Consider the following 13,155-nt stretch of genomic DNA (forward strand, 5'->3'; position numbering starts at 1 on the left):
CTCCGCCCCTGCTCAGAGCAAGCAGTGGAGGAAGATAAGCATAATTGGGCGCAGACAAGGCAAAAATAAGTTTAGCAACAAAGGGAACATCCTTGGGGGAGGTGCAGGGCTGATGTGGCCGTGTGGGGGTGGGGAGCAGCGACCCCAAGGCACAGCAGGCTGGGGGACTGACTGGCTCCTGAGTCCATGGAGGCCCTGGGATGACAGGCGCTGGGCAGGGGAGGATGGCCTGGGCCCTGCTCTGGGGTGTGGAGGTGGGTCCTTGCTGAAGCCACAGGGATCAGCGGTGAGGGTGGTCCCCCAGGCTGGGGAGGGCTTTTTGATCCGAGATGGGTGGCTGTCCTCCCTGACTGAGCCTCCAAAAGGTCCTCAAGGTCCCTGCAGGAACAGAACTTGCGTTGGCTGTTGGAAGAATGTAATCCAGTCACTGCCCTAAGGCTTACTGAGCCTCGCCCTGGCCCAGAATTGACCTTTGTGCCTTTCTCTCTGTCGTGGGAGACCTCCAAATGTCAAGGGCTGAGACCCAACCAGCTACTGCCCCTCCACTCCCAACCTCTGCTGAACGACAAGCGACCTCTTCCAGAGAGGGATGTGTTCTCATCCATCCGAGGGTCCCAGCCTCCTACAGAAACTGACATCCTGTAACTCTCCTGGACGGCAGCTGCCACCCGGTGAGGCAGAAGCCTCCAGAGGGGCAATGTGGAAGGCTCTCTGTTTAGCTGCCATAACAAAATGCAGTGGGAAGTGACAAGATTGGACACCACAGATTGGGAGGTAGTGATGAGAGAGGGGTGTTAAACAACAGAAATGTATTTTCTCACAGATCTGGAGGCTGGAAGTCCAAGGTCAGCGTGCCTGCAAGATCTCCCCTCCTGGCTTGTAGACAGCTGCCTTCTTGCTGCATCTCCATGTGGTGGAGAGAGAGAGAGAGCCAGCTCTCTGGTGTCTCTTCTCATAAGAGCACTAATCCCATCATGGGGACAGCACCGCATGGCCTCATCTCACCCTAATGACACCCCCCCCAAGCCCTAGCTCCCACCGTCACACTGGGGTTGGGGCTTCAACCTGTGAGTTTGGGGGGCAGGTACATTCAGTCCATAACATTTGGTAAGGCTGTTTGTCCACTGTCCCCCAACAAGGGACCGGGCAGGCTGCTTGGCTGTAAAACCCACTGCAGAGGAATGGATGAGGGTCATTGCAAGGGAGGGGACACCATCAGTTCCCTGCATCCGGAGCATCATCACGTGCAGGGAGACGCTCCTGGAATGGAATGTGAATCAGAGCCACGCTGTGTCCTTTCCGTCTCCGTCCAGCCACCCTCTGCAGCCTCACCATCACACATGCAAAAGGAATGGCCCTCACAACACACCCACGTGGACAGTCAGCATTCAGTGTCAGAAGAGACATTTGGGGTTGTTTTGTCTTGGGGGTGGGGAGGAGCAACCTCAGGAAGTAGGTATTAGCCCCACTTTATGGAAGGGAAAACTGAGGCCTGGCAGCTGGGGACTCATGAGGCCAGGATCCTGAAGGGTCTGTCCTATCCCAGGTCCATGCACTTTTGACCACACCAGATGCCTGGAAGAGCCAGGTGGAGTGGGACTCCCCCCAAAGGGCAATAGATCACAGAAGGAGGAAGAGATAAAGAAGCAGGAATTGTGCCTGGCCAGTGGTCTCGACCAATGAACTTACCTACAAAACAGAAACAGACTCACAGACGTGGAGAACAGGGGGTTACCAGGGGGTAAAGGGGGTGGGAAGGGATAATTTGGGAGTTCGAAAACTGAACCTCGGGGAGTGACAGAAATGTTAGCTATCTTGACTGTGGTGGTGATTTCACGGGCATATCCATCTATCAAAATTCACCAAATTGTGCATCTGAAATATCTATAGTTCACTGTACAGGAGCCATACCACAATAAAGGTGTTAAAAAATAGAACAGAATAAAATAAAATACATACTTGTTCAGGAAAGGAAAGAGAGTGGCCTGATTCCTCCTCACCCTCCCCCAATTCCCTGCCCAGCAGCCTAAGGAGCCAGCCTGGCCCTCTTGGTGGGGTGGTCTCTTCTAGCCAGAGCCTCGCCTCGCCAGGTCATTTTTAGCAGTGGTGGAAAGGGAGAGAACCCAGGGTCTAGGACACTGACTTCTCCTGCGGCTGCACTAATGCAGGCCTGACCCAGCTGCCCAGGAAGATGAAGTCCCACCCTGCCCTGTTCCAGGCAGAGCCCCTTCTGCAAACCTACAACCGCTGGCAAACAGCTTTTCATGCTGACCTTTTAGAGTAGCATTTTCTTATACATGCTGCTCCCTGCTGTTACACATAGCTGCAATTTGTGGATTTTAACTGGAGGCTCTATCATAGGCAGAAGCCAGTTGTTTGCAAAGGGTACAATTTGATAAAAGTCAAATAAATTAACAAGCCACTGAGCGGGCCTATCTCTTCCAGAGGGCCAGAGAGAGGATGCTTCTGACCTATAAATCTGTGGCTGTTAACAGCTCCTGCAGAACCAAAATCTCCCTGGCCTGACACGCAGGTGTTCCCACAGACAGTGAGTTAGGAAGTGGCCTCCATGGTGGCCCCATGATCCTCACCTCTGTGTCCTTATGGAATCTCCTGGACTGGATCCAGGAACCTGCTTCTAACAACAGAAAACACACAGTGATGGGATGTTACTTCCAAGATTAGGTTACAGAAATTCCGTGGCTTCTGTCTTTATTTTTTTATTTCCTTTAAATGGAGGTGCTGGGGATTGAACGCAGGACCTTGTGCATGCCAAGCATGTGCTCTACCACTGAGCCATGCCCCACCACCCCGTGCCTGCTCCTTTCTTCTTCTGTCTGGGGAAGCCACCTTAGAGGAGTAGCCCTTGTCTTTGGGAGAAAACAGAAAGGAGTATGAGGCTCCCCATTCTCCGCGGGGCGGGCGGGGATAGACTTTCTAAGGTGCTCGCCTGGGGGAGGGTACAGCTCAGTGGCAGAGCGCATGCCTAACATACAGGGGATCCTAGGTTCAATCCCCAGCGCCTCCATTAAAATTTATAAACCTAATTACAGCCCCGCAAAATTTGAAAAAAAAATTTAAATGTCAAAATAAATAAATAAACAGAAATAAAGCGTTCGTCTGCAGACCTCCCCCATGAAGGCTCTTTCCTCTGGCGTTAAGGGTTAACTCCACACCTCCAGGGATACAGTGAGCATCCCTGAGGCTCCCAGAGATGAAGCCAACTGAAGCCATGGAGAGGACCGGCCCCTCCCCCACAAGCCCCCAGGCTTGGCGCATGTCCCCCCACCAAAAGGAAAAAGAGGCTCTGGCACCTCCGTACTGAGATCAGCAATGGCTGTTTGCTCTCCGGAAGCTGGTAAATAGTCCAGGGGACTCGCTTCCCCCGTTTTAATTAATCCGCGTAGAATTTCATCGGCAGAGCTGCACACTCACTCCAGCCCAGGAAACAGCGGATGCGGAGCCTCATTACCCAGCGCTTGACGGCCCGGCCCTTCCCGGCTGATAATAGGGACTTCCCAGGAACCCCCAGTCACACTGAAAGGACAAGGCTGCGCAGATCAGGAGGTCCAGGGGCTTTGAAACCCTTGGGCCTCATTCCCCACCCCGCCTGAAGCCGAGTCCAGTCGGCAGAGAAGGAAAGTCCTGCTCACCTCTACCTGGAGGGCACCACACTCACGGACGTCACAGCGCTTCCGCCAATCGGCCCTCACCATCTGATGGCCTCGACGCGTAGCTAAGCCCCCAAGGGCCAGAGAAGAGGTGCCTCACTCAAAATCATCAGGTAGCTGGTGAGGGTTGGAGCTGAGACCCACCCTCCACTGGTATGGACCCCCGGTGGGCGAGCGTCTTCCCAGGGAGCTGTTACAGGGCAGGAGGCCCCAACTCAGGAAACGTGGTAAACAGAAGGAGGATCCCTGAGGCTCCGTCCAGCAGCCACGGTCATGGGAGCCCCTCGGGAGGCAGGCCCAGAGGACCAGAGCCCAGTGGGAGGCCCATGGCGGTGTGAGCCCAGGAATGTGGACTGACTTTCTGGGCCATCCGGGAGCTGAGGAAAATGGGATGAATGGGGTTCCAGGCGTAAGTGGTTTTGAGAAAAAGGGCCTTCAGTTTGTTTTGTGTTTAAGACTGGGAACGGTTTACAAGGTGAGGGAAAGGTGCTGGGGGTGGAGGGGAAGCCTGCATGTGTGAGAGGAGGCAGTTGGATCTTTTGGAGTCCTGGGAGGGAAGGACAGCTCAGAAACACAGCTGCATACTATTTACAACAGCCAAGACACGGACACAACCTAAGTGTGCATTGACAGATGACTGGATAAAGAAGCTGTGGTACATTTATACAGTGGAATACTACTCAGCCATAAAAAGGAATGAGATCATGCCATTTGCAGCAACATGGACGGACCCAGAGACTGTCATACTAAGTGAAGTAAGCCAGAAAGAGAGAAAAATACCATATATCACTCATATGTGGAACCTAAAAAAAAAGAAGACACCCCAGGAAAGGCAACCACCCCTGCAAGGCCTCCCGGGGTGAAGGGCAGAACAGCTTCTGCTGGAGAAGCAGCCGTGGAGCCAGTGCAAGTGGATCTGGGCCGCCGGTTTCTCAGATTATTGCCGGTTGCTCTCTGCACCTATTTCCTCCCCATCGTCCCACTGCTGTCCCTGAGAGTCTAAAACCTGCCCTCTCCCTTAATAAACCCAATCCCAACTGTACAAAGTTACAAGTTAGAGAGAGACCACATCCAAGGGCAGAGTTAAGAGTCAGGACTGCAAGGTCAACGCCCCACGTGCTGCCGCCCTTCACCCACCAGAGGACAGGCAGTTGCCTTGTTTGGGGAGTAAGCAGGTTCCTCTCGACACTGCTAAGAGAAAGGAGGAAACTTCCCAGGGTCTTCCTCTTTCCCGCATGCAGCTCCAAGGGGAGTGTGCCATGTTCCTGGCAGGGCACTCTGGAGACCTCCCCCTGCTGGGGTGGCCAGGGCCAGTCCCCTCCTTGCAGATGTATCATTTTCTGCCCAGAGGAGGCAGCTCAGAGCAAAAGGGGTCCCTGTATGTTCTGAGCTCAGCCCCAGGTTAGCTCAGAAGGGGGACGGAAGTCATTCCTTTCGGAGGGAGTGGGGCTCACCTGTGCCAGAGGACCCCCAGGGCAGGAGCCGGCTCCCCCTGGGATAACCTGTGCTGACACCTTCAGGGCGTGAGTTTCCAGCCTCTCCACCTGTCAGTTTGGGACCGGACCAGATGGCTAGCTGAGACTTTCTCAGAAGGTAAAGTCGATTTTCAGGAAATTAACAGAGAAGAGAGGACAAAGCGGGGAAAAAACATCATGAGACTTTTCAGCTAATGACATAGGCCATGGGGCCTCAGGGCATAGGCAGCCCCCCCAGGGAAGGTGAGAGAAAAGGCACCCACAGGTGGTCGGCGGAGCAAAGCAGGTGGGGAGGCCGGCTGAAGTCAGGGAGAGTTCCTCGCCACGAGGTCTCCAGTGGCCCAACGCAGAGGGGCCCAGAAGACACACATGTCGAAAAGAAAGTCCTGAAATGTAAATTATTCAAAAACACACCGTGCTCTAACTGCGAATCAAAAGTGAGAGGCAAAAGGGGGCTCTAAGCTCAGTGGTAGTGCAGTGGAAAAGAACAAACACGGCTCCGCATCAGAGCTGCTCCTTTGACTTTAACCCTGTGCTGGTTCCTAGGCCTGGTCTTGCCAGGTCTGCACCTTCTGTGAAAGTGCGGTGCCTAGAGCCCGAAACTTACGGGGGAGCCCATTCTCAAGGCTCTCATCTTATTAACAGGTTTTCATTCATATGAAGACAGCAAGTTGCAGAATAGAAAATAACATTTGTTTCGTTGGAGGTTTACAGGGACACCATGACCTGACCCATGTGGACAGCTGCAAGGACAAAGGATTCCAAGAACAAAGAATTCCTACGCCAAAAGGTTGGCAACAACCAAGCACCCCCCTCCCCCTTTTAATATAAAAGGAGCCTGAATTCTGACTTGGGGAAGACGGTTCTCCAGGACATTAGTCTGCCACCTTCTCGATTTGCCTCATTTCCAAATAAAGCTGCTATTCCTTGCCCCAACATCTGGTCTCCTGTTTTACTGGCCTGTCATCTGGGGAGCAGAACGATTTTGGACTAGGTTACAGAACACATGCTTAGCATGCACGAGGTCCTGGGTTCAATCCTCAGGACTTCCATTTAAATAAATAAACCTAATTACCTCCTCCCCAAAAAAACAAAACAAAAAAATTTTTTTTAAGTGAGAGGCAGTTATCGCACACCCTTGTCAGAATTGTCAGGGCTTGTGGCGACAGCATCTCCTGGGGCTGCCATAATGATTGACCGCAAACTGCATGGCTTAAAACAACGGACACACATCCTCCCGGTTCTGAGGCCAGACATCTGAAATCAAGGTGTTGGCAGAGTCGGTTCCTTTGGAGCCTCTGAGGGAGCACATGTCCCAGGCCTCTCTCCTAGTTTCTGGGAGGTTCTGGCAATCCTTGGCATCCTTGGTTTGCAGCTGCATCACTCCAGTCTCTGCTTCTGTCTTCAGATCACCTTTCCTTCTGAGTCTCCAAATCGCCCTCTCCTTTCTCTGATCAGGCCCGTCGGCTTCAGGGCCTGTTCTAAATCCAGGATGTTCTCATCTCGAGATCCTCACCTTAATCACATCTGCAAAGACTCTATTTCCAAGTAAGATCCCACTCACAGCCCCCAGGGGCTAGAATACCGACAGGTATATCTTTTGGTGGGGACACTACAGAAGGTAACTGGCCCATCCTGAAAAAAAGGACAGGAAAATTCATCTAAATCCCAGTAAGGGAAGCTGACGCTGGCCAGCAGCTGCGTCCTTCTGATGGCAAATGAACAGGATGCTACAGCAAGTGGCCCCTGGATGGGGGGGAGGGACAAATGACCTCGGGAGCCAGCCTCAAGGCTTCACACTGCGCTCACGGAGAAGGGGCACAGGGGATCACATAGAGGGCCGAGGGCTAGGAAAACGGCACTGCACTCCCCCCCTGGAGCTGTAACCGCTCAGCAGTAAGGGGGTCCTGTGACAATGAATGAGCCCCCCTCCCAGTGCCACCATCCAGCCCCCTAGCCTCCTGGCGGCGATCTGCAGCAGAGGTAAACGGTTCTGAGGCTATATGTGTATCGCACTCTGCACTTCGTAGGAATCCTGGAGCTGGAGCAAAAGCAGACCTTTGGTTAAACATAAATGTATATGATGGTTTTAACTGTTACGTCCCAGCCCTCCTGTTTGTATTTTCTCCTTAGGCCGAAGGCAACGAGGGCTACATGAATCACTCCTCCTGGAGCTTGTACATTGTCCTGTTGTTAGGCAAAGCCACTTTCGAAAGAGTAGTATCTGGAAAGCTTTTCCGTTTTCCACAAATTGAGCTCTCAGGGCCTTTCAACAGGGCCGTGCAAGATAAAGACAACCTATGAACGCGGGGATGTGAACAGGAACATGAGAACGTAGGCCACAGGCCGCAGGCCAGGGACGGATGTCTCCACACCAACCCAGAGGAGAACTGCACAGGTGTGGGAGTCAGAGCAGTGCAGCAGAAGCTTCGTTTGAACTTTAAATTGCACTGGAATTTATGATGCCAGTTCAATTCCGCTTTCATCCCGGCCCTGGGCGTCAGCCACACAGGAAGGAGCCAGGTACCTCCGGGATGCACACGCGCGGACCACAGGAGCGGGGCGCCCTCTGCAGGACACGAGAGGACAGGAGCCCGATTTCTTGGAGGTTTCTTTTCTGCAAGACTCCAAAATCAGCGCAGTAATTCCTACCCTGGCTGGAAAGGGATGCGTTCCACCTGGGATTGGTTAATTTGGCCAGCAGTGCAGGACTAGAGGGCCACGGGCAATGGCCAAAACGTCTGTCTGCCCAAGTATTTGGAATTCATCGGAAGCTCTAACTAAGGGTTGGTGGTGTTTGGCTGACCAGGGACATGGAAACAAACAGAGGTGGACCTGGTCCTGCAGGGTCCCCACCTGTGTGAGAATCGGGGTCTGTCCTGGCTAATAGAAATCCCCGAGGCCCCTGAGTCCAAACCCTGCTTTTCAGATGAGGAAACTCAGTCTGAGAGAGTTCATGACCGGCTTAAAGACCCCAAGCAGGGACCAGAACCCAGGTTTCTCTTTTGTCCTCTTCCTCCCCGACCCATAGAAGCGAGCAACCATCCCAGGAGAACAGAAGGCACGTTAGGGGAGGACTTCTGCCCCGTGGTCTGGCATCTGGAGCTTTGATTAGACTGGTTTGCTGTAGGACTTGCTGGGACCTAGAAGCCAACCCTGTGCTCTCGGGAGAAAGTTTTGCCGTATTATCTGTATTTGACATTTGCCAGGCTCCCTGCCTGACACAGTGCAGGCTGAGCGTTCCAGGAGGGCAGAGCTCTGTGGCTTTTGCTCCCTCACGTACAGTAGTGGGTTCTTTGGTATTTGCTGAATTTATTCCAATAAGTGAGCATGCCTTAAACATTTTTCATAGACTTGGGAGGATTTTACACTGACCTAGCTGGATCTCTCACTGTCTTCTCCTTATAACAAACAATATACTCTTAACAGATAACTGACCAAAGTTACAGGTGCTGCGCAAAACTACAGGGGAATTACACCGAGTTCCTACTGAGCAAGGTGATCCTGGGCCCGGTCCCCGTGGTCTGCAATCTGCATTAAAAGTGAAACTTGAGCAAAATCGCCCTGTATGATATATAGTGGCAATTGGGTTTTTGGTCTTTTTGTATCTTTTTGTTCATAACTCACCCCAGCTGCGCATGCACGCAGTTATTTTTAGTCCTTTATAGTTTCTTTGTATTTGTTGCTCAAGGAGACCTGTGTCCAGGTGCGAGCACTACAGCAAAGGATCCCGGATCCCAGCCTGTCCCACAAGGACCCTGTGACCACAGGGGACCCACACAGATCATCCCGGATACTCTCCCATCTCAAGACCCGTAACTCCATCACAGCTGCAGGATCCCTTTTGCTGGGTGAGGTGACATTTTCACAGGTTCGGCAGCTTAGGACAGGGACATCCTTGGGTGGCCATTATTTGGTCTACCACACCCACCAAACCATTAAGTGATCATTCGTATAGAGATGATTTTGCTCAAAGAGATCAATTGGACCCACCCTGAGCAAGGCAGCCCCTTTTGAGACAGGAAGGGGGCAGGGCACAGCCATTCAAGGAATGCTATAGCAGGTAACATCAAAATGGCGAAAGATGCAACCCTCAGTAGGCCTTGAGGCTCAAGATCTTGAGAGACTTAACTTCTAGCTCATTGTTATACATTAACATGGTGAATAACACGCCCACAGGCACCATGGCAGTCCCAAGGCTAGCCACAAAAGGGCCTGGGAATCCCAGCCCCTTCCCCAGACTGGTCCTTCCACTTATTAGCATACGAAGTCACCAAGCCCATAAAAACCAGCAACATGGCACCGCGCGGCCACGCCCTCTCTTCCTCTTCTGAGAAGGCCCGCACTCTGTCTATGGAGTGTGTACCTACTTTTAATCTGAGCACCCAACCCCTACACCTCGTGGCTTTTCTCTTGCCTTTTAACGTGTCTCTCTGAATAAATCTACCTTTACTCAACTGTGGCTCGCTCTTGAATTCTTTCCTGTGCGAAGCCAAGGACCCACGCTTGGCGGGGCACATCCCAGGGGCTCAACCAAAGCCTGGGACACGGCCCTCCTCGCGCCCACATCTGTTTTCCTGCATCACTTTCAGTACCAAAGAAATCTTCAGACTCAGCTAATTTTTGCCAGTCTCCTAGAATAGATTCTCAACAGGGGTGGGTAGGGACAATTTTGCCCCCTAGGGCACATTTGGCAGTGTCTGGAATATTTGTCACAACTGGATGAGGAGAGTGCTACTGGCACCTATTGAAACAGCAGGACCCTGTGGGGTCCTCCCCAGTACAAATCCTTAACATGTCCCCCATTTCTTGTTTTTAAGAAGGAGGTTTCATTCAGCCTTCTTGACCTTCCCCAAGTTCTAAACAGCAGATTCAAAAAATTACTAATCGGTGGGGAGGGTATAGCTCAAGTGGTAGAGCGCGTGCTTGAGGTCCTGGGTTCAATCCCCAGTACCTCCTCTAAAATAAATAAATAAACCGCATTACCTCCCCCTACCAAAAACCAAACCAACAAAAAATTACTAATCAGAAGGGAGGGAATGCCGAGACAAGGGAGAAACAGAAGGGAAACAATAGTGCAGCCTGTGGGCAGGGTCCTGGTTCCTCTTCAAGGAATGTAGGTAACAATACCTTTGCGTTCTTGTGCAGGAACCAGGACCCCCACCCAGCTGGAGGGTGGAAACTTCAGGCTGAGCACAAGATTCCTGGAGCCCCGCCCTGTTCCCTCAGCTCCAACGGATCAGAAGCACCCTGCTGCCCTTACCCCAAATTTTGCCTATAAAAACTTTTCCCCCAAAACCATCAGGGAGTTCGGGTTTTTCCAAGCGTGAGCAGCCTGTGCCCGTTGCTCAGCCCTGCAACAAACCTTTCTCGCCTCCAAACTCGGTATGTTTCTGTTTGTTTGGCCTCTGGTAACAAAGGCCCTGGGCCACAAAAGAGGGCAATAGGTAGAATAAAAGAGATGTGCCTTCAGATCACCCGGGAGACTGAAAACCACAGTGACGGAGACACACAGGCCCAAGGCTCCCAGAGGCTCCAAGGCACGTACACCCTCCAAATCGGAATGTAACCGAGCGGGACCCTACGGGGCCTTCCCAGGACAGACCACCCCCACAACCTCATGTCCTCCATCTGCCTCTTGTCTGTAGAAAAACTTCAGTCTCCTAGGCTGCCCCGAGTTCCAAAGAGTACATTTAATCAGATAAACGAGAAAATGCAGAAAGAAAGAAGAACAATCAAGCAAGACAAAATAATAACAGTTTAGCCATTAAACAAAGTCAGTGGCCTTTAGTTCCTCCTCAAGGCCTATAGATAATATTCTGAGCCAGGAGGGAAGGGGGCAGGGCACAACCATTAAAAGAATGACGCAGGGATTAGCACCAAGATGATGGCAGATTGAACTCCCAGTGGACCTTGAGGCCCAAGATGGCGAGACAGTCTACCTCAGTGGACCTTGAGCTTCAGACTGTAATGTATTAGCATGGTGAGTGACACGCCCTCAAACCACGACAGTTCCGAGGCTGACCATGAAAGGCCAAAGAGTGGCCCAATTCCTGGGAATCTCCCTCCCTTCCCCAAGATAGTTGGAATAGTCCTCTCACCTGTTAGCATATAAAAACTGCAACACCGCGCCTGCTGGCCTCTTGCTCCTTCGCCTTCCAAGTCGGGCCGCGCTCTGTCTCTGGAGGGCACGTATTTCTAAATAAATCTACTTTTACTCAACTATGGCTCACTTTTGAAATCTTTCCTGCATGAAACCAAGGACCCTCACTTGGTGAGGCACATCCCCAAGGACTCAACCAAGACCTGGGACATGGCCATCCTCTCACCCCACATTTTTTTCCTGGATCACTATGAGCTGTCTTGCAGAGGCTGAGACCCTCACAGGTGGAAGACGTTAACTGCGCGCTGCCCATGAGCACGGAGGCCCCAGGCCTGCTGGAACCAGGAGGCTGATGATGCGGACTCCCGATGACCTCACCACCGACCCATCAGAAGCATGTCCACGAGCTGATCACACACCCCACACCCCCTCCCTCACCCTGTCTTTAAAAACCTTTCCTTGAAAGCCTTCGGGGAGTTCGGGCCTTCTGAGCGCCAGCCGCCCTGGACTCCTTGCTGGACGCCCTGCAGTAATCGTTGCACTTTCCTTCACCACGACCCCGTGTCAGTAGATTGGCTTTATTGCGCTCAGGTGAGGGGACCCAAGTTTGGTAACAGGAAGACACAGTGAATCTCTGAGACTCCCACCTCACAGACAGCCGGGCACTGAATTTCCCCACGTTGCACAGACCCTGCTCCGCCCTCTGGTTTTTCCCAGCACCTGCGACTGCTGGTTTATTTGCCCAGTCCAGGCACTTGAAGGGGCTTTATTGCCTTGATATATTTTTAATCTCATTTTTCTTTGCACAGAATCAAATTCACTCTGCAGCACCCCGCAGGCCATTTTTCATCTCGTCAGCCCTGGCGACACTGGTAAAGAGTGAAGCGAGACCTTTCTGCAGCATGATCTGTCATTTCCCCCATCTTCAATTGTAAATGTTAATACTTACAGGCTCGACGGGCTTTAAATTGGCTTTACTGTGGATACCTTGCTGTTTCCAATAACGCAGAGAGACTAGGGGTAAGACATCTGCACGAAAGAGCATAATATTGGAGATACAACTGAGACTGAATCAGCAAGTACCAGGCCCTGCAGGCCCGCTTTACCTACTTAGCATCTCAGCCCTGTGCCTTAATTCTAGAGGCACTTGGGATATTTAAACAATTTACTCCCTCCGAAAGGCTTAGAGATCTTCCTAATTCACTCTCCTCACTTGGTAATAAATATCCCAGACTCTACTGGACCTTCCATAAAACCAGGCCTCACGATGGGACTTACTTCCCATATCCTAATACAGCAATGCTTCCACAAGCTCCTTCAGTGTGCTCCGTAACTAAATTCCTTTAGACTGGATCAAAGGAAAAAGATGGTGTATGCTCTTAGTTCAACTGGGAGAAGTCTAATTAATCCAGCTAAAATTTAGTGAGCATCTGGGCAAAGGCTCTGTCAGGAGGCAATGGGGTCCAGCACTGTTGTAAGAAACCTGTTTTGAGCTGGCCGTGTCACCTTCCTGCCCTCCTGGGCAAGATCCCTCCTTCTGAGTTCAGTTCTTTTATTTTTCTGGTGGGATTTTTTTTTTTCAATTGAAGTATATCTGATTTACAATGTTGTGTTAGTTTCTGGTGTACAGCACAGTGATTTAGGTACACACATATATATATATTCCTTTTCATATTCTTTTTCATTATAGGCTATTACAAGGTATTGAACACAGTTTCCTGTGCTACACAGTAGGACCTTGTTGTTTAACTGTTTTATATATAGTTCTTAGTATCTTCTCTGAGTTCCATTCTGAGCCACAAGACAAGAATGCTGACCCGTCTCTTAACTCCTGTGCTGTGTTCTTGGGAGGCTCAGTATGAGGTACTTGAAAAGGCTCTGCAAAGTCAGGTTACATCAATGTGAA

The sequence above is a fragment of the Camelus dromedarius genome, chromosome 16, assembly GCF_036321535.1.
Source record: "Camelus dromedarius isolate mCamDro1 chromosome 16, mCamDro1.pat, whole genome shotgun sequence".
Classification (NCBI taxonomy): Eukaryota; Metazoa; Chordata; class Mammalia; order Artiodactyla; family Camelidae; genus Camelus; species Camelus dromedarius.